At 43.8% G+C, this 22111-nt stretch overlaps 1 long non-coding RNA gene across 2 annotated transcripts; it reads right to left on the bottom strand.

Annotated features, from left to right (window-relative positions):
- Positions 1–7292: 7292 nt before the first annotated feature.
- Positions 7293–21617, bottom strand: LOC130110634 (uncharacterized). 2 transcript variants are annotated; one of them, XR_008810050.1, is made up of 6 exons: positions 21067–21617; positions 20785–20876; positions 20531–20635; positions 20267–20380; positions 14859–15011; positions 7293–7671 (listed from the first exon to the last, which is right to left on the bottom strand). It is a non-coding gene; the product is annotated as an uncharacterized LOC130110634 (long non-coding RNA). The 2 variants fall into 2 exon arrangements; XR_008810051.1 differs by having other exon boundaries at positions 20272–20380.
- Positions 21618–22111: the final 494 nt, after the last annotated feature.

The raw sequence follows: 22111 nt of genomic DNA, 5'->3' as shown, positions 1-22111 counted from the left end.
GTGATCCTCCCACGCACTACATCCCCCTGGCAAAACTCCTCACTGTCAGGTGAAAAGCAGCGGCTGATGACTCCAGAGGAGGCCCCTGGTAGCCTGCAGCCCTCTCCAGATCGGCAGAGGGGGTGGAGCGGCAACCGGGAAGGCTCAGAAGAGTGGGATAATTGGCTGGATACAATTGGGGAGAAAAAAAGTCGGAAAAAAAGACGGCACAACAGTGACTCTACTTTCTGAGATGACTTAAAAAATTCAGAGCCTGATCAATTCAGACTACCATAGATAGCACCCTTACTGGAAGCATACTGGTGTGGTTTGGCGACCTGACTGAACAGGACCACAAACAACCTAGAAGCATGGTAAAAATGGTTTCAGATTTCATAGGAACAGCACTGCCACAGCTTCAGGACATTTGCATGGTACTTAAGGAAGGCCTTAAGTAGCTACCCAGCACATGGTCTGTTGTCATTCCTTCCCTCAGAACAGTGCTTACAGAGCGCCAGAGCTCGGACCAGTCACCTCAAAGACAGTTTTTACCCAGGCAGTCAGAGTAATTAACAGTAGCCTCCTTACATAACTTCAGCGATTATTTATTTTGTGGGATTTCTGATTTCTTATTTAGTATTTTTGTTATTATTTCCTTATACGTAGTATTTAAGGGCCAAGAGAGCCAGGGCATATCCATTTCATTGCATTTGAAGGTACGTGGTACTTTTCATATTGATATGAAAATAAAGTAAAACCTGAAGTTGAACTTGATTATGGAATCAGTGAGAAAATCTTGTCTGCAGCATTCTACCAGCTTCGCCAACTACCACAAACAAAAGGGCAGGGACATGCTATCACCAGCACTCAGGAGTTACTATTCCTCATAAGGCTGTACTGTCTTGTCTATGCGTGTTTTAATATTTTATTTCTTTGATTTGGTGGGGAGCCTGTAGGCTGGAAGCCATGCAAAAGCCTGCAGGTTATCTCACTATTTTTTGTCTTGTCTGTGTTTTATTCATTTTATTTTATTTTTTGGACCCCCCCCCTTTTCTCCACAATTGTACCCAGCCAATTACCCACTCTTCTGAGCCGTCCCAGTCACTGCTGCACCCCCTCTGCCGATCCGGGAAGGGCTGCAGACCACCACATGCCTCCTCTGATACATGTGGGGTCGCCAGCTGCTTCTTTTCACCTTACAGTGAGGAGTTTCGCCAGGGGGACGTAGCGCGTGGGAGGATCTGTCAAGCACTGAACTAGAGCAGGACCCAGAATGCAAACACACTCGAGGATAGGGCAAAAATCAAGTCCTTTATTCAGCAGAAGATTCGGTACACAGAGGTCAATCAACTCAGCAAAGGTGTCCAAAAAAAGGCAAAGTCCAAAAACACTCAGGTCTGATCTAGAACACTCACAGGGAAAACACAAGGGAAAAAAGGCTGGAACGCTGTTACCCAAGGATGAAGACGAACTGGCACAGAAGACAGGGAGCACACAGACTAAATAAACTAGGGAGGGAGACAATTACAAAGGTGCAACACATCAGGGTGGGCGCAGGTAATCACACACAAGGGAAACACAGGAGGGCAGGAAGTGAAGGTATTAAGATTGACTGTGACAGTACCCCTCTCCTCTCAATGGCCGGCACCTGATGGCCCAGGATCCTCCGAATGAGAACGGTGGAAGTCCTGGATGAGATGAGGGTCCATAATGTTGCTGGAGGAAACCCAGGAACGTAACCCTCCCAGTCCACGAGGTATTGGTGACCTTGACGTCGGACCGTTAGCAGCGTGCATACTTGCAAACGGGTGGTGGGGGCCTGGAGGCGGGAACTATGGAGCTCTCTTTAACTGGTTTGACTTGGCTGACGTGGAAGGTGGGATGAACTCTCATGGACTTAGACAGTTTCAGTTTCACAGCACAGGATTAATAATTTTGGAAATGGGGACTGGACCAACAAACCTGGGAGAGAGTTTCTTGGATTCCACCTGCAGGGGAATGTCCTTGGTGGAGAGCAACACGCTTTGTCCACTGGTGTAGGAGGGAGCTGGGGTCTGTTATACCATTCAGTGTTGCGAAGAAGAGTGTGTCGAGCCCAGTCCCAGGTGCATTGATATCGGCAGACCATGGCCAAAGCAGACCAAATGCCCACCTCCTGCTGCTCGAGAGCTGGGAATAGGGGCGGCTGATAACCATGCACACACTGGAAAGGAGAGAGGCCAGAGGAAGCACAGGGGAGGGTGTTGTGCACATACTCGACCCAGGTGAGTTGTTTAGTCCATGTGTTGGGGTTCTGGGGGGGCCAAACAGCGCAGAGAAGTCTCCAACTCCTGGTTCAGCCTCTCCATCTGGCTGTTGGTCTGAGGATGATGACCAGATGAGAGGCTGACCGATGCTCCGGATGAGGGTGCAGGAAGCTTTCCAAAACTGTGCCATGGACTGCGGGCCCCAGTCTGACACCACATCCTTGGGGAAGCCATGTAGACAAAACATAATTCAATCAATCAATTCAACTTTCATTGAAATAGTCTCATTCCACCGTACACTCCATTTTGAGCTCTCCACTCAAAATACAGGGCTCCTGTGTGTACCCAAAGTTAAAAAGAAGTGAGCTGGTGGCAGGGCCTTTTCCTATCAGGCCCCGTTCTTATGGAATAACCCGCCTGCTGCTGTCAGACCATCAGTCATCTGAGTCCTTTAAATCCAAACTTAAAACTCATCTTTTCTCTCTAGCCGAATGATTTCTTCTCCTTTCTCTTCTCCTGTGTATGTGAATAGTGTGATGTGAGTCTCTCGTGTGCATGTGTAGTCTGTCCTTTTATCGGGTCTACATGGTGATGGTGGTCATGTGGCTCAGGTCCTAGGCTGTTGCGGTGGAATCTTGACACTGCTTGGTATCCTCCTCATCACATTCTTTATATATCATATAAATCCATTATAATTTTGTTTTCCTCTTTCAATGTTGTATTCTGTAAATTCTGTACAGACAACATCCTTTGCACATCTGTCTGTCTTGGGAGAGAGATCCCTCCTCTGTTGCTCTCCCTGAGGTTTCTCCCCATTTTTTCTTCCTGTTAAAGGTTTTTTTTAAGGGAGTTTTTCCTTATCCGACACGAGGGTCTAAGGACAGGATGTTCTGTTGCTGTAAAGCCATCAGAGGCAAATTTATAATTTGTGATAATGGGCTATACAAATAAAATTGACCTGACTATATTCCATATTGCATACAATTTGTCAGTGTTCCTAAATATGAAATGAAAATATGTGTATCATATGAAAATATGTGTATCAGCATCAAACTCCTGGAGAGGGGCTGGACTCATTACTTTTCCGCAGTTGGCCAAGGTGACAGGCGCTGGGCGGGTGTGGGGATACTCACAAGTCCCCGGGTTGAGCACCGCTGTGTTGGAGTTCTCTACGGGGAATGAGAGGGTTGCCTCTATACGACTGCAAGTTGCTGGGGGGAAGGCTCTGACTCTTGTGTGTGCTTATGCACCAAATAGCAGTTCGGAGTATCCGGCCTCCTTGGAGTCTCTGGGTGGTGTCCTGGATAGGGCTCCGCCTCCGGACTTTATAGTTCTGCTGGGGAACTTCAACACTCACATGGGCAATGATGGAGAAACCTGGAGGGGCGTGATTGGGAGGAATGGCCTCCCCAATCTGAACCCGAGCGGTGCCTTGTTATTGGACTTCTGTGTGAGTCATGGATTGGCCATAACAAACACCATGTTCGAACATAAGGTAGTTCATAAGTGTACTTGGTACCAGAACACCTTAGGCTGAAGATTGATGATAGACTGTGGTCGTATCATCAGATCTGCGGCCGTATGAGCAGAGCCGTAGGAGCAGAGCTGTCAACTAATAATAATAATAATAATAATAATAAAAAAATCTTATATAGCACTTTTCTAATACTCAAAGTCGCTTTACAATAAACGGGGTGAAACAAGACGACAGATAAACATAACACAGACATACAGGGGTGGATGGGAAGGAGGGGCTACGAGAGGGAGAAGCGGCAGCCACACACGACGCCAGCAACTGATCACCACCTGGTGGTAAGTTGGATGAGATGGCGGGGAAGGCTGCCGGACAGACCAGGCAAACCCAAACTTGTAGTGAGGGTGAACTGGGAACGTCTGGCGGAGGCCCCTGTCCATGAGGTCTTCAACTCCCATCTCCAGAAGAAGTTCTCGTGTATCCTGAAGGAGGGTGGGGACATGGAGTCTGATTGGGCCATGTTCAAAGCCTCAATTGCAGATGCGGTAGGCAGGAGCTGTGGTCATAAGGTCATCGGTGCCTGTCGAGGTGGCAACCTAAGAACCCGCTGGTGGACACCGGCGGGTTCCTTTCTGCCCCCAATCTTCTCAAACTAGTTATTCTAAGATACTGAAATAAAATTTTATATTGCTGATTTCTTGAGTTCTTTTGTGGAATGTCTATTAAGTCCAAGTTTACATCTTTCTTTCTGAGGCTTTGAATCAGATTCCTTCTTTCTTTCTTTTTTTTTTTGCCCACAGTAGTCACATCTGCCTGTATTGTTTGCCTATGTTGAATAATGTACCATTTAGTCCAGTGTGTCCTAATCAAAGTCTAGATATTATTGTCTCCTCTCTCCTGTTCCTTCCCGCACTCCTCGTTTCTCCCACTTTCCTGTGAACTCTGTAAAACCATCGTCCTTTCCTTTCTTCCTCCCATTGCGTTTGCCACCTTTCCTTCAATCTCTGCTTAATAATTCTCTTGATTTCTATCTTGCCGAATCTAACTGGTAATTTGATGTGTTTATTTTTTGTAGCCTCCTTTGCAACCTTATCTGCCATTTCATTTCCTTTGACACCAATATGCACCATTACCCATAAAAAAAATTTACCGTCAGAGCCATTATTTGAATTCTGTATCATATTTGTTGTAATTGTATTAAAATAACTAGTCTGCTATCTGAATGACTGTACTGTAAACTGACTAGTGATGAGCTTGAGTCTGCGCAAATGATTGTGCTCAATGGTATTGTTTCTCTATCCACTGCATTGCTAACAATATTGCAATAATTTCGCCAGTGTAGAATGATAATCCCTCAATAATCTTTTTTCCTAATTTGATATGAAAATCTGGAACAATAAATTCTATTTTATCTACTAAACTGTTTGATGCATCTGTGTAGATCTGGCCGTAATGGTGGGAACCATCAATATATGCTTGTGTATGGTATGTGAATTAAAAGGGAACTCCCTGTCTGTTCTTCTTTTCTAATAATGTAAAATCTACTGTGATGTCATAAAGTATCCAATGTGGTATTGCAGGCAATGGTACTATTTGGCTGTTTAATTGAGCTAGTGTAAGTTCTTTCTATGTCATTGTCCATCCAAAGCTTTTTGTCTCTTTCCTCTACTTTTCCCAACAAGGTTTTAAAGTGTCTTGTGTCAGGTGATCTTGACTATGGCCCTATGAATTAACCCAGTAATTCAGTGATAGCTGCATCCTTCTCATGGCTTATGGCATTTCTCCCATTTCCACCTGTAATGCTGCTGCTGGGGTTGTCTTAAATATGCCTGTGCATAATCTCAAGGCCTAGTACTGAATCTATCCTTTGGAGAGATCTGCTTGCAGCTGACCCATACACCACAAAACCATAATCTAATACTGATATAATTAATCCACTGTATATGGCCTTTAAGCAGTTCTTTCTGCCCCCCCCCCAATTTGCTTCCAACTGAACACCAGTTCATCTGGATACGTTTATTGACAGATATGTTTCATCACTCAACTAAGTGACCTCTTGTCTGGACCCATTCAGGCACCCCTAAACCAAGTAAATGCATCCTGAACATTGCTGTGCTACAATAAGCAAAATTAAATTGGCAGGCTGACTGTGCAAGGGTAAAAATGAGGCTAGAAACATAAAATTTCACTTTCTCTTTTTAATGCATATACCTCAACTAAATTGAGACCATATCTTCTGATCTTTGTTTTACCTGTGATACGAAACATCCTGACCAATCCAGAAGTAATCAAAGAACAGAGGGGCATATTGACAAAGCTAGTCTATGAATTAAAGGGGCCTGCAGAAGACAGCCCATCTCTACCACCAGCAACACTTCCAACTGCAACCCTTCAAGGTCTGCAGGTTTTGGAGGTGCACCTCAAAGCAAGCAAGTTTATTTATATAGCACATTTTGTACACAGGGCAATTCAGTGAGCCTTACACAAATAAAAACAGAAAAGAAACAACCATATAAAATATAATTAATAGAGTAAATAAAAACAAATAGGTACAATCATATATAAAATATAATTAAAAGAGTACAAAGTACATAAAATGTACTTTGAAATAGTAATTAAAAAGATTAATATAATTAAAAGACAGGTAACATAAAAAGAAAATACAAACTACAAAAAACATGGAATAAATATAGTCACTTACCCGCCAGGAGTGACTAGTTTTAATGCTCAATAATAGGCACAGGAAAAAAATGTTTTTAACCTAGAATTTAAAAATTGCTATAATTGGGGCACATCCAAGATCTTCTGGTAGCTTGTTCCTGTTGCATGCAGCATAACAGCTAAATGCTGCTTCACCATGCTTGGTTTGGACTCTGGGCTGAACTAAGTGACCTGAGTCCATGGATCTTAAAGCCTTACCCGGTTTATACTCATCAAGCATGTCAGTGATGTATTCTGGACCTACACCAAGATTTCGGACTTTGTCTGGTTTTTTAGAGCTCAAGACTTGGGTTGTTCATTTATAATAGTTCTATTCTCTGTTGCCAAACACAGTAATCTCTGTTTTTTTCCCTTGTTTAACTGAAGAAAGTTTTGGCTTATCCAACCATTTATCTGCTTCAAACAGGGACACAGTGAGTCTATTAGGCTGAGATCATTAGGTGAGAGAGCCAGATATATCTGATTATCATCTGCATAATTATGGTAATCCATCATCTGCATAATTATGGTAATCCATGTTGTCGCTCTGAAGAATTTGGCCTAAAGGCAGCATGTACAGATTAAACGGTACAGGTCTGAGAACTGATCCCTGAGGGATTCTGCATGTCATAGTCACTCTTATCAGATTCATAACTGCCAATGGTGACCAAGTAACTCCGGTCTTCTAAATAAGACCTGAACCAATTAAGGACTGCTCCAGAAAGTCCTACCCAATGTTCCAGCCTGTCCAGCAGTATTCTGTGATCTACAATGTAAAATGCTGCACTGAGATCGAGTAAAACCAAAACGGATATTTTTACCTGAGTCAGTATTCAGCCGTATATCACTTAACACTTTCATAAGAGCTGTTTCAGTACTGTGGTTAGGTCGGAAACCTAAATGATATTTGTCAAAATGACCATTTGGGTTAAAAAAAAATATTGCTGAGTTGATTAGAAACAACTTTCTTAAACCACTGGAAAAAAGCCAATTGTTAACAGAACATTTAGAAATACTTCAGGGACCACCCTCTCCCCATAAAACCTGAGTCCTTACAAGTTCAAATGTGAGTGCTTGCTGTGTCGCACAAGCAAACCCAAGACCCTAGGCTCATTAGGCCTTAGACTTCATTTTCTGGGAAGGCCCGTTCCACTTCCCAGCCTCTTGGCAAGAATAGCCTTCTGCACGTCTGGGATGTAGCTGTAGTTCTTTGTCCTCTTCATGGTGCAGACACTCCAGCTCTTGGATTTCTTATTGTAGTACCGCCCATACCTTGGAGAGGAAATGCAGTTTGTATTACAGTTGTTTCACAATTTCCCAATTGTTTAGGTAACAACTGTATGATTTCTTTTGGGTAGTACACAATGCGGATGCAATGGCACATGGTATGTTGTCGAACCTTTCGGTATGCCCCCCACGGTTCAATACACACACACGTGAAATGCGGTATTACGATATGCCTGTCAGTTTCCTATTATTTCCACAACTTGATTATTGCACTGCAGACTACACAGACATTGTACATTCAGATCCACAGAACATCTCTGGAGCCCATCAGAATTTCCCTGGAGCCTATCAGCGCTCTGTATGCAAACATGAGCTGGAGAAGAGAGGGGAAACTACAAACAAATATTTTCTCAGCTCCAACGTGACAATGGTGAGTGCTAGAGAGACAAAGAGAAGCAAATTTGAATAGGCAACATCGTCTTTCAAAGCCACTATGTGGGAACATTTTAGATTCAGCGTTCAATATGACGATGAGGGTAAGAAGACCGTAAATGAACAAAGTAGTACATTCCGCAAGCATTGCTTTGCCACTGTTGGCCACTCTGGCTACACTGTTGGCTACCCTTCTAACATGATGTCTCATTTACATCACCATCACCCAGCCACATCCCTTGCAGGTGGAGCAAGGAGAGTCCACTCGTTAGCAAAAACATAACAATCTCTCATAAACTGTTGTTGCCTTCTAACAATAATTTATGACAAATTCAGAAAAACATAAAGAAGTAAGGAAAGCAGTGAGAGTGTTCATAGCCAAAGATTTGCAGCTGTATTCGGTGGTTACCATCTCTGGAGTTTGTCGACTAATAAAAAAAAAAAATTGAACTGCATTACAATGTCCCCTCCCACACACATTGCAGCAGCAAAGTAATTCCTGAACTATATGAAACATGACAGAGAGAAACTGTCAACAAATTGACAGACACCCTATCTAGCTTTGACCTCTAGAGCAGGGGTCCCCAACCACCAGGCCACGGACCGGCACCGGGCCGCAAAGCATTTGCTACCGGGCTGCAAGGAAACATGATATACAATATTCAAATAAAAGCCCGGTCTGGACTGTGTAATGCTAGAGGGCTTTTAATTTGAAATGGATACTTACAATGTGTACAATGATGTAATTTTATCACTCATTCACTTTGAATTCAGCAGACAAACCGTAACTAACGTCATAACTCAGAGACACACTCAGTCAGCTCGCTACTAGCAGCTAGTTAGCTACCATGAGTACCAGTAAAAAACAAACGTCGCTTAAGAGTTTCTTCGGAAGAGGTAGGGGAGATAAAAGGTCTAATGACGATGATAACGCAGAGACAGAAGAGGCCGAGACAGCAACAAAAAAAAGAAATAGAAAAAAAAAGCTTCCTTCAATAGGAAATATGACGAGTCGTACCTAAAATACAGCTTTATTGCGACCGGTGACTCACATGCTCAGAGCCCCCTATGTGTGATATGTAGAGACAAGCTGTCTAATGAGGCAATGAAGCCCTCGAAACTGCTTCAGCACCATGAGTCCAAGCACCCTGCACTTAAAGACAAACCCGTGGAGTTCTTTGAGCAAAAACAACACAAGCAAGAGTTGGCCAGGGGAGATCTCTGGCCAGGGTTTTTGAGTTAAGAGAGCCGCTACAGAGATTTCTTTCCGAAAAAAAGTCACCACTGACAGCACACTTCAGTGACAAGGAGTGGATAACAAAACTTGCTCATCTGTGTGACATCATCAACCTCCTCAATGAACTCAATTTGTCACTTCAGGGGAGAATGACAACTGTCTTCAAGTTGGTAGATAAAGTGTCTGCATTCAAAGCCAAACTGGAACTGTGGGGATGGCGAGTGGACAGGGGCATATTTGACATGTTCCAAACATTAGCTGGGATTCTGAGAGACTGAGGCTGCACCGTCCTTCTCCCAACTGGTGCGCGATCATCTGGCTTCACTGTCGACAGAATTTGAGTGTTACTTCCCAACCGCAGATGACCCAAGAAATGTAAAGGAATGGATCCGTGACCCCTTTGTGAATGTCCCCGGAGAATCGTCCATGTCAGCGCGGGAAAATAATAATAATAAATTAAACTTATATAGCACTTTTCTAACACTCAAACTCACAATAAATGGGGTGAAACAAGAAAACATATAAACATAACACAGACATACAGGGGTGGATGGGAAGGGGGACTACGAGAGGGAGAAGCGGCAGCCACACACGACGCCAGCAGTACTCTCCGACTTAGACAGACACAAAAGGGGAAGAAAAACAAACATCATAAATCACATAAATCATAGATGAAGTCTGAAGAGGTGAGTCCTGATTAATGACTTGAATGTGGGCAGATCGCAGCAGTGTCTGATGTGCTTGGGGAGGGAGTTCCAAGAGGAGGGGGCAGCAGGTTCAGCGCTCGGTCCTTAGTCTGCCTCAGATTAGGGGTAGATGAGAGGACGGGGGGGGGGGGGGGCACGAGAAGCCAATGGAGAAGAGGTGTGTCTTGAGACAGGATTGGAAGAGTGGGAGGGATTCCGAGTCTCTAATGATTTGGGGGAGTGAGTTCCAGAGCCTGGTAGTTGCCCTGGAGAAGGCTAGGTCACCAAAGCCGTGGAGATTGGACCTGGGGGTAGAGAGAAGGGAGGCTGAGGTAGATCTGACGGACCGAGAGAGTTGGTAGGGGGAGAGGAGGTCAGTGAGGTATTTATTTATTTTATTTTATTACTTTATTGATCCCCGTGAGGAAATTCTTCCTTTGCATTTAACCCATCCTAGCTGTGTAGCTAGGAGCAGTGGGCAGCTGCTGTGCAGCGCCCGGGGACCAACTCCAGTTAGTCTTGCCATGCCTCGGTCAGGGGCACAGACAGGAGTATTAACCCTAACATGCATGTCTTCTTGATGGTGGGGGAAAGCAAAGCACCCGGAGAAAACCCATGCAGACACGAGGAGAACATGCAAACTCCACACAGAAAGGACATGGGATGACCCCCCAAGGTTGGACAGGTATGGGGGAGCCAGTTTGTGAGGGGCTTTATAAGTAAGAACCAGGATTTTGTAATTGATCCAGTGGGAGATGGGTAGCCAGTGGAGGTCTTTTAGGACTGGGGTGATGTGGTGCCAGGATTTGGTGAAAGTTAAAAGCCAGACGGATGCATTCTGGAAAAAGATCAACTCCCTGAGCTTGCAAATGACGGTGGGCTGAGAAGTATGTTTGACGTAACATCTCTACTGACATTCTGGATCAAAGTCAAGGCTGAATATCCTGAGATAGCCACGAAAGCGCTGAAAACGTTGCTTCCATTTCCAACATCGTATCTCTGTGATGCGGGGTTTTCTCCAATGAATGAAACGAAAACAAAATTGCGGAATAGACTGGACATAAGAAACACCCCTCAGGTGTCGCTGTCTCCCATCACCCCTCGATTGGACCTTCTTGCTGCAGGGAAACAAGCCCAGGGCTCCCACTGATTCAGTGATATTGACGAGTTGCAATGTTGTTATATGTATGTTATGTTAATGCGAGGAAAATATACGCTGTGTGTTTAATATCCAAATGTTACTTTAAATGTTATGACACTATTGATTTATAAGCCTAACCTATATTACGGTCATTATTAACCCACCCCCGCCCCTCCCCCGGTCCGCCAGAATATTGTCAATATTAAACCGGTCCAAGGTGCAAAAAAGGTTGGGGACCTACCCCTGCTCTAGAGCAACTGAAAGCTACCTCACTGTTACAGTTTATTATGTACTTGAATGGGAGTTGAAGAGCTACATGTTAACTCGTCCGCTTTATGAGAATCATACAAGTGCACACTCAGCCCTTGAAATAATGAATGCTGTGAGTGAGTGGAAGCTAGAGAGACCAAATTCACAATCCCAGTCACTATAGTTAACGCACAAAACATTGTGAATGCCATCTGTGAAGCTGATGGGTTTGGGCCCCAAAATGGATGTTTTGCATACATCTTGAACCTCACAGTCAAAAGGGCAGTCTCGCTCAATGTAAGGGCAGAAAAGTAGTTACTTTTTTTCACAAAAGCATCACCGCTAACCAAGTTTTGACAGTCAAGCAAGAGATGCTAGATATACCAAAGCACATATTAATCCATGATGTCACAACCTGTTGGAATACCATACATGATATGCTAGAATGTTGTGTGGAAAAGGAAAGCGGCCATCTACTCTGCTGTATTGGACAAGGCTGTGAAGAAGTCAGTCAAAGACATAGCCAAGCTGACTGACAGTGAACTGAAGCTGGCAGAAGAACTTACCCAGCTTCTCAATCCCCTAAAATCAATGACAAATCTCATGAGCAGTGAAACAAGTCCCACCTCATCAATGATTCTCCCTCTAAAGACAATGATTCTGAAACGCATGGCACCAGGTCCTGGGGACAGTGCAACCATCAGGGAGACAAAGGCAGCCATCACTCAGGACCTAGAGAAAAGATACACAGATGAGGCTCTTCAGTCAGTATTGTCCTTTCTATGCCCGCTTCGACAAGGACAATACTGACCCAGCCACAAAAATCCCCAGCCACCCAGAAAACCAGGTGCTCACTCTATCAGTCGCAGAGGTCAGAGAATCACTGCGCAGAGTGAACACACGGAAGGCTGCCGGACCAGACGGCATACCGGGTTGGGTCTACCGGGAATGTGCTGACCAGCTGGCTGAGGTCTTCACACCTGTATTTAACCTCTCACTGTCCCAATCTAAAGTCCCGGCATGCTTTAAGACCACCTCTATCATTTCTGTCTCCAAGAAACCAACATCCACATGTCTGAATGACTACCGACCCATAGTACTCACCCCCATTGCCATGACGTGCTTTGAAAGACTAGTTCTGGCTCACATCAAAAACATTATCCCCCCCACATTCGACCCACATCAGTTCGCCTACCGTCCCAAAAGGTCTACTGTGGATGCCATTGCCACTGCCCTACACATTGCTCTGACCCACCTTGAACTTAATAACACATACATCCGGATGCTGTTTATAGATTACAGCTCTGCCTTCAACACTTATCATTCCCGCCAAACTAACCACCAAACTCCTCTCCCTTGGCCTCAACCCCTCCCTCTGTAACTGGATCCTGGACTTCCTGACCAACAGACCTCAGTCTGTTAGGTTAGGTGACCACTCCTCCTCCACCCTGACCCTCAGCACAGGTGCCCCTCAAGGCTGTGTTCAGAGCCCCCTCCTTTTCTCCCTCTTCACCCACGACTGCCTGCCAACTCACCCCTCAAATGTTATAGTTAAGTTTGCAGATGACTCCACAGTCATTGGCCGTATCACCAACAATGACGAGATGGCCTACAGAGATGAGATTGAGCACCTCACATCATGGTGTACTACCAACAATCTTGTCCTTAATGTGCAGAAGACAAAGGAGCTGATTGTGGACTTCAGGAGGTCTAGAAGCTGCAGCCACTCCCCCATACACATCAATGGGGTGGAAGTGGAGCGTGTTTCCAGCTTCAAATTCCTTGGAGTCCACATCAGCGAGGACCTTTCGTGGACATTAAACACCCAGACCCTTGTGAAAAAGGCCCAACAACGCCTGCATTTCCTGAGGAAGCTGAGGAGCGCCCGTCTACCCCCCAAAATTCTCACCAACTTCTACCACTGCACCACAGAGAGCATCCTGACCATCTGCATCTCAGTGTGGTATGACAACTGCACCACAGTAGACCAGAAAGCTCTGCAGCGGATTGTCAAGGCAGCCCAGCATATCACCGCTACCCAGCTCCCACCCATAAAAGACATTTATCACAAACGCTGCCTTCGAAGGGGTCTGAGCATCAGCAGAGATCCCACCCACCCCAACCATGGACTGTTCTCCCCCCTGTGCTCTGGGAGGCGCTACAGGAGCCTCAGAGCCCACACTACCAGGCTCAAAAACAGCTTCTTTCCACAAGCTGTTGCCCACCTGAACCTGGCTACCCACTGAATGTCTGTAGATATTTTTTAAATATTTTGTACTCCAGCTCTTTTTTAACTTATTTTTAGCTTTTGGTCTTCATGTGTGTATATCTTATACTGTGTTTGCTGTGTTTGTCTGTGTCTGTCTTGCACTGTTTGGTGAAGCCACAGCCCTCATTTCATTTTTAACATGTGCCTACACATTGTTTTTAATGACAATAAAATTGAATTGAATCTTTTCAACAACCTTCACAGAGCTACAGCCCTTGATCCAAGGTTTAAATCCCTGCCTTTCCTATATTAAGCCTGCTGTGACAGATTCTACAAGGATCTCATCAAAGAAATTTTGGAGCATGAACATCAGGTATTTGATCCATTTTTAAATGATTTTCATGATTTTTTTGTTGTTTTTATCATGTTTATTTTAACATATGTAAAACATCTTTGAGTATTTTGAAAAGCGCTGTACAAATACAATGTATTATAATTATTATTATGTTTGCCATTTTTCTTGCAGTTTCAACCAGTGGAAACAGGGTCATCCAGAGGAAAAAAAATCCATCCTCATTATCCCCTCCTCAAAAGAAGTGCACCATGTCAGAGTTATTGGGGAGCTTTTCAAAGCAGAGGAGGAGACCAAGCCCTTTTCCAAAATTGTTGAGGAGGAGGTCACGTCATAAAAGGCAGCAGATTGCCTTCATATGGATGCTGATCCTTTTGTGTGGTGGAAAACAAACCAGTCAAAGTTCCCCCACACTGCAAAACTTGCACAACAGTGCTTCAGTGTCCCAGGAACGTCTTCTCATCTTGCTTCAGACAATGTTGACATGCTCACCTTTTTACAGAAGAATTTCAAAATAAAGGAAAAGATATTTCATATAGGGTACCAACTTGATGTTGTACTTTATGTACATTTAATATTGCCTATACAAGTATGTACCCTGTTTACTTAAAGTACAGAAGGCAAAGGACCTACAGGTTGTCAAAGCTAAGCAGCACTTAATTTTTTGTTTTTCCTCCCCTTGATTTTGTACAATAGACAGAAACCAGGCCTAGACAGTCATGCTGCCATTTTTCTGAATGGAACGTTTTATTTGTCTATAGGCAAAATAAAGAGTTAATTGTTTAAAGGGTAATGTGTTTTTATTTTTTTCTAAATGTAAAAGATACTGAAACCGTACCGTGGTCCAAAATCTGCGATACATACCGAACCGTGGGCCCACTGTACTGTTGCATCCCTAGTACACAACTGTTATACTAAATACTTACATCTTGTGTCCATCATGGCTACGTGCAGGAAGGCGGTGGTTGTGATGATTGTAATCAATTGCTGTACACAAAGTCCGTGTTTTGTATAAAGGTGGGCTGTAGGCAAACCGCTTTCCCGCATACATGAGGATGTGGTTTTGGTAAGTCTCCAATCTGAAGTTGCCATTATAAAAAAAGAAAGAAGCAAAAGCCAAAGAAGCCCTGTCAGTGACATACAATATGATACCACAGGAAAAGCATCAGATTAGGCTTCATTTCAAACCTCCTCTCTTACTTCCACATGCAAATGAATCAGAATCAGAAAAACTCTTTATCCTTGAAGGGAAATCACTTTGTTACAATTGCTCAACACATAGTTAGGAATGAGGAAGGTAAATAAGTACAAAAATTAAAAACTACAATAAATTTGTAATAATAATAAATGCACAGTAAGTGATAAGAAAAATGTACAAATGAAAACGTGCAAAAAGTAATGTGTGAGGTAAGATTGCAGTATGAACACAAGTGCAAAAATGGAAACGGTAGATCAAAAGTAATTTACCATAATATGCAAAGGTAAACGGAATTAAAAGTGTTATGTGGGTCAACAGTAAATTAACAGTAGTTTAACAGCTGAGTACTGATGGAGATGTGCAGAGATGATTTATAGTAATTTAAATGTAAGTTAACAGTAGTGGCAGTAGATAGATTGTGGAAATTGTAAAGTTGTAAAAAAAAAAAAGGTTGGTTCAAACAACAATTCGAATGTGCCAAGCAGACAGGCAGGCCCAAGCAGTAGATTTTGCACACAAAACAGGAACATGGAAAATCGGCTTGAGTGTTATACTTCAGTGTGTGTGTGTGTGTGTGTGTGTGTGTGTGTGTGTGTGTGTGTGTGCGCGCGCGTGCATGCTAGTTATTTCATAAATATTTGGTTTGTAATGTTTCTACAGGAAACTGACAAAATCAAACATAGAAGTATGAGAAAAGCACTCATGTGTATGTATAAAAATATGGCAAATACTAGCATTTGTATGACTAGAGAGGCATACCTGAAGATGATGAATTTATTTACGTCCCTCAGTCAGTGTTTGTGAAGAACGATGGCAGTAAGTGCCTGGTGAGCTGCTATATAGTGCATCCGGAAAGTATTCACACCCCTTCACTTTCCCCACATGTTGTTGTGTTACAGCCTTATTCCAAAATGGATTAAATTCCTTTTTTTTCTCATCAATCTACATACAATACCCCATAATGACAAAGTGAAAAAAGGTTTTGTAGAAATTTTTGCAAATTTATTAAAAATAAAAAACTGAAATATTGCATGTACATAAGTATTCACACCCTTTACTCAGTGCTTGGTTGAGGCACCCTTGGCAGCAATTACAGCCTCAATTCGTCTTGGGTATGAAGCTACAAGCTTGGCACACCTATATTTGGGATATTTCTTCCATTCTTCCCTGCAGATCCTCTCGAGCTCTGTAAGGTTAGATGGGGAGCGTCGCTGCACAGCTATTTTCATGTCTTTCCAGAGATGTTCAATGGGGTTCAAGTCTGGGCTCTGGCTGGGCCCCTCAAGGACATTCAGACTTGTCCCGAAGCCACTCCTTCATTGTCTTGGCTGTGTGCTTAGGGTCGTTGTCATGTTGAAAGGCAAACCTTCGCGCCAGTCTGAGGTCCTGAGCGCCCCGGAGCAGGTTTTCATCAAGGATCTCTCTGTACTTTGCTCCATTCATCTTTCCCTCGATCCTGACTTGTCTCCCAGTTCCTGCCGCTGAAAAACATCCTCACAGTATGATGCTGCCACCACCATGCTTCACTGTAGGGATGGTATTAGCAAGGTGATGAGAGGTGCCTGGTTTCCTCCAGACGTGACCTTTGGCATTCAGGTCAAAGAGTTCAATCTTGGTTTCATCAGACCAGAGAATCTTGTTTCTCATGGTCTGAGAGTCCTTTAGGTGCTTTCTGGCAAACTCCAAGCGGGCTGTCATGTGCCTTTTACTGAGCAGAGGCTTCCATCTGGCCACTCTACCACAAAGGCCTGATTGGTGGAGTGCTGCAGAGATGGTTGTCCATCTGGAAGGTTCTCCCATCTCCACAGAGGAACGCTGGAGCTCTGTCAGAGTGACCATTGGGTTCTTGGTCACCTCCCTGACCAAGGCCCTTCTCCCCCGATTGCTCAGTTTGGCTGGGCGGCCAGCTCTAGGAAGAGTCCTGGTGGATCCAAACTTCTTCCATTTACGAATGATGGAGACCACTGTGCTCTTCGGGACCTTCAAAGCTGTAGAAATTTTTTTGTACCCTTCCCCAGATCTGTGCCTCGATACAATCCTGTCTCGGAAGTCCACAGACAATTCCTTTGACTTCATGGCTTGGTTTCTGCTCTGACATGCACTGTCAACAGTGGGACCTTATATAGACAGGTGTGTGGCTTTCCAAATCATGTCCAATCAATTGAATTTACTACGGGTGGACTCCAATCAAGATGTAGAAACATCTCAAGGATGATCAGTGGAAACAGGATGAACCTGAGCTCAATTTTGAGTGTCATAGCAAAGGGTGTGAATACTTATGTACATGCAATATTTCAGTTTTTTATTTTTAATAAATTTGCAAAAATTTCTACAAAACCTTTTTCACTTTGTCATTATGGGGTATTGTGTGTAGATTAATGAGAAAAAAAGGAATTTAATCCATTTTGGAATAAGGCTGTAACATAACAAAATGTGGGGAACGTGAAGGGGTGTGAATACTTTCCGGATGCATTGTACCTGTAACCACATATCCAGAGGTGCACATAAGTGGTGCGCAGGTGCGCATGCGCACTTAAAATATTCAACGAGCACCAGATTCAAGTTTTTTACTGCGCATTTGCGTACCAAACATTTTGCAGTGCAGAGTATGAGCCACTGCTTTTAGCCAATGCTATAGTATGAGCCACTAATTTCTCCAAAATGTCAAAGAAGCAAGCGACATTGAGTCATTTCTTTGGTGTTCCTCCACCTCCACCAAAGAAACGCCATACTGAACCAGAACCAAAGTCAAAGCGTAAGTTTTCAGAGAAATGGCTGCAGGACATCGGCTGGCTTCAAACAGATGACGCCCGCACTGAGATGTGGTGTAAACTATGTCGGGAAAATCCCACATTAGCGGATAGAAACTGCCACTTTTATATGGGGACGAAAAACTTCAGCCATCCAGCTTTTGATAAGCATGCAAACAGCAGAGAACACCAGAAAGTAGTGGAAGCTATTGCTAACAGGCGCAGCCAGGACGAGAGACCCAGCGGCCCGCTCGACAGGTGACAAGGCAGACTGTCAGAAGAACAACATCAAGCACTGACAAACATGTTCTTGTTGGCCTTTCACAAAGCGAAACATGCACGTCCTATGCGTTCATACGAGGAGGATATTCCGCTTCTCAAGAGGTTAGGAGTTAACGTCGGGACTGCTTATCATTCGCGAGAAGGGGGATCCCGCATCACGGAGAGCATCGCTCAGACAATAAGTTCAGAGTTAAGTGAAAAACTGAAAGCAGCTGAATTTTGGGGTGTGCTTTTCGATGGATCCGAAGATATAACAAAAACGGAGCAGGAAATTGTGTACATTGTTTCTGTGTCCCGCAACGGAGGATACAGCTCAGACTTCCCTGGATTAATTAATCTGGGGGCCAACCGAACAGCACAGGACATAGTGGATGGACTTGTGCAACTGTTCAATGATTGTGGTTTAGCGGAGTGGAAGGCAAAGTTGGTGTCGGTATGCAATGATGGAGCAGCTGTCAACGTTGGAGTTTACAACGGGGTTCGTCCCAAATTACGTCAGATGGTGGATATTGGGGATTCCCTTGTGCATATCCTGTGCACCGCCCACACGTTGGAGAACTGCGCTAAATCAGCTGATCGTGCGGTCCCATACTGTGAGTCATTTAATAAATCTGTCATCACTTTGCTAAGTTTTTACTTAAAGAAAGGGGGTGCAAAACGAATTGCACAACTACAAAAGATATGTGAGGAGAAAGACATTGATTTTGTCAAACTAGGTAAATTCCACAACATCAGATGGTCTGCATGGAGACAACAGACTCTGTTTAAAATATGGAGAATGTTACCAGCCATTCAGATCCAAGTGGCAACAAGTGATGACAGTAGCCTAAAACATATCAGCACAGAGCGATTTCGTTGTTTCCTAGCCAACATGCTTGATGTTGGGAACATTTTACAGTTCACCTCCCTCAGGTTCCAGAAAGACAATCTGACTATTGGCGAATGCAAAGATGAGCTCATGGTTGCTATTGGACAGTTGACGCTACTGATGGGCAGTGAGGGCAAGTACAGGGAGGAGACTGTGGCACATGCTGAAGCTGACAGGGATAAGATTGATGTGTTGAGAGCTTTAATTCATGAATTTGAAAGCAGATATGAATCCCTCAAGTCATGCGATCACTTTTTGATTTTTGATCCTACAACTTGGCCTAATGAAATGAAAGACCTCCACGGTTTTGGCAACACAACACTTAGTAACATCCTTGAGAAATATGAGGCCAGCATGCGTGTTGACAAAGATTCAACTTTAAGAGAGTGGATGCGTTTAAAGCAAGCTGGAAAACGTTTGGCAGCCTCCTCTGTGCATGATCTAGTCAATGTAGTGAACACCAGCAACCCAGGCAGTTACTTCAACATTCAGAAAGTCCTTCTGCTGTCTCTTACACTGCCCTTGAGCAGTGCTGCGTGTGAGAGGGGATTTTCACACCTGAATATAATAAAAAACAAGTACAGATCCTGCCTGTCAGACTATCGCCTCTCATCTCTAATGCACTTATCTAAGTTCACAACAGAAACCTTTGACCCAAAGCCAGCAGTAGACTTGTGGATGCAAACAGCTAATCGTAGGCTGAAGCAGCGAGAAAGGAGCAGGCCTAGTACATCTGGTGTTTTTGAAATAGAGGAAGACAGTCTGGAGGGGAGTGATGAAGATGACGATGATGTCCTGTGGGATAACAGAACTTTCAGTGCTTTAAATAGCAGTATCTGTTGTGAGTTTGATTTGGTTTTCAGTGTTTGAAAAAGCAGTCATTTGTATATTTAGTTTTCAGTGCTTGAAGAGCAGTCATTTCATTTGAAAGTCACATGTATGGCACTTTAAAGAACAGACATTTTGTTGTAACCTACTGCTTTTATTCATTTTCAATTGAAATTAAATTACATGTAATGTTATCCACGTATCCCTCATACTTTGTTCATTTTGTGAGGTGGGTGGGTCATGGAAAAATGCATTTAAAAAAAGGTGAGCACCAAGCAAGAACCTCAGGTGCTCCTTTGAGAACCAGACCAAAAAAATTATGTGCACCCCTGCACATATCATTGTGAGTAGAATGACTGAGTTCATTCACAGCAACAGAACACACCCCAGATATTTGGTTTAAATTACCTTACTTTATCTATGGCTTTTTTGGCTGCTGTCATCCATTGGCTCATGCTTACAGCAACCAGATACCCACATGTCTTGACTGCAGACATGATGTAGGACATCATGCCACATCATCTGCAAAAATAGAACATTAAATACTCAAAATAAATACATATACTGTCCTGAATACAGACACAATCTTTACATTTCAGCATACCAACCAAAATAAAACGGCAGTATTGTTTGGGTTTACTGCTACATTATACACATTTTCTCCCGACATACCTTGAACTGCTCATCGGTTGTTGCTTGTTTGCAGCAATACCAAAAGTGGTTCACAATGAGTTTGATCCACGCCATGATTGCAGATTGGTCCTTTACTGTGCCGGTCTGAATGCAAGATACACGAGTGTTAAACAGGCACTGTCAATGTGCTGTTGTAAACGGTTATTATTCTTGCTAAGACAGTAAGGCGTTGACATGTGAAAATCCAATTAACCTTGTTTGAAAGTGTAAAATAAGTTTGGAAAATGGCATACCCGTCGTAGCTTTTTGCCCAAATTCTACGCGGCATGTCTGATGTCAAGGGAATGTTGGAGAACCCATGCCTTATATTTGCCACGCCCTCGATCTGTAACAAACAGCTTTTAGAATCAAACAGCTACTAAGACAAAGTCAGGAATCCGAATAATACATCCGAGATGTTCATCTGTCGAAATGGGTTGATTTGGCTTGTGATCAATCGACAACTTTGCTAACGCAGCCAAACATCAAGCAAGTGCAACAACATAAGACATGGCAGGCCAGCTAATATTACTTACAAGTCAAACAGCAAGAGGGCCAGCCAGGCGTCTGTCTTGCAGCCTTTTATTTCACGAATCCCTCGCCAACTACTAAAAGCCAGCCCGAGATTTCCTCGTCTTGCTTCTGTGTCGGTCACTTTTTTTTTCTTTCCTCTCTTCTTGGCTTCCTCCGTCAACATCCTCTTCGGTCTCTTCGCTACCATATTTTTTTTCGTATTGAGAATTCCGGCTTGACTTCATGCCGTAAAGCGTTGCACCCTTGTCGTCGGAGATTGTACCCGCTCGAACCAAGTTAGGCTGCCTTCGGATAAATATGCGTTTCACTCACCGCGAGGTAGGGCGTAAAGCATAGACACGGTGCAGAGGCGCAGCGCAGGTATAGGTAATCAAAGTTAAGCTAATTTTAGCATTGGATTTCGCTAAATTCGTAAACATATATGCCTATTCACGGCAGCATCATCTGACTGCTGACATTTCGCCATAAATTACTTTTCCGGCCAAGATCGTGGTATGTTTTTAACGAGTTGCAGAGTTCGGTAAACTTGTTCTTCCATCGCTCCATACCTCCCTGCTTGTACGTGTCGCTTCTGGCTACGTCACAAACAGCTGTTATGTCATTGGTTGCGCTTTGAAAGGTCAGCGGCAACTGAGGTCAAAGCTGAAATAATTTGAACGTTGCCAAGCAGCGCTCGGTGGCAATTTGGAGCGGTGCGGCACGCCAAGGGTAGCGCTTCCGCCTAGTTAGGCGTCACCGCTTTCTCTATACAGGAAACAATGGCGCAGCCAGGAGAGCGGTGAGCGTAGTGCAAGAACAAGCGTTCCGGGCGTAGGGTGTCAACGAAAGAGGCACCATTCTCCCTATAACAAGTCAGTGTACCATCAAAATGATTTTGAAGCTGTTATTTAAGGTCAACAGTTACCTAATCTTGTTTTAATTTAAAAAAAATGCTTGCAACCGCTGCCCTTTTGAAGATGAACCGCAACAATAGCGTGTAGATATTTTTTGAGCGTCATTACCCCACGTAATGACTCCTTCCACTATCGGAATTTGATCCATTTGGTC

This window comes from Lampris incognitus, chromosome 3 (assembly GCF_029633865.1).
Source record: "Lampris incognitus isolate fLamInc1 chromosome 3, fLamInc1.hap2, whole genome shotgun sequence".
Taxonomy (NCBI): Eukaryota; Metazoa; Chordata; class Actinopteri; order Lampriformes; family Lampridae; genus Lampris; species Lampris incognitus.
The sequence above is the reverse complement of the archived record's forward strand: the minus strand, read 5'-3'. Positions and strand labels throughout refer to the sequence as shown.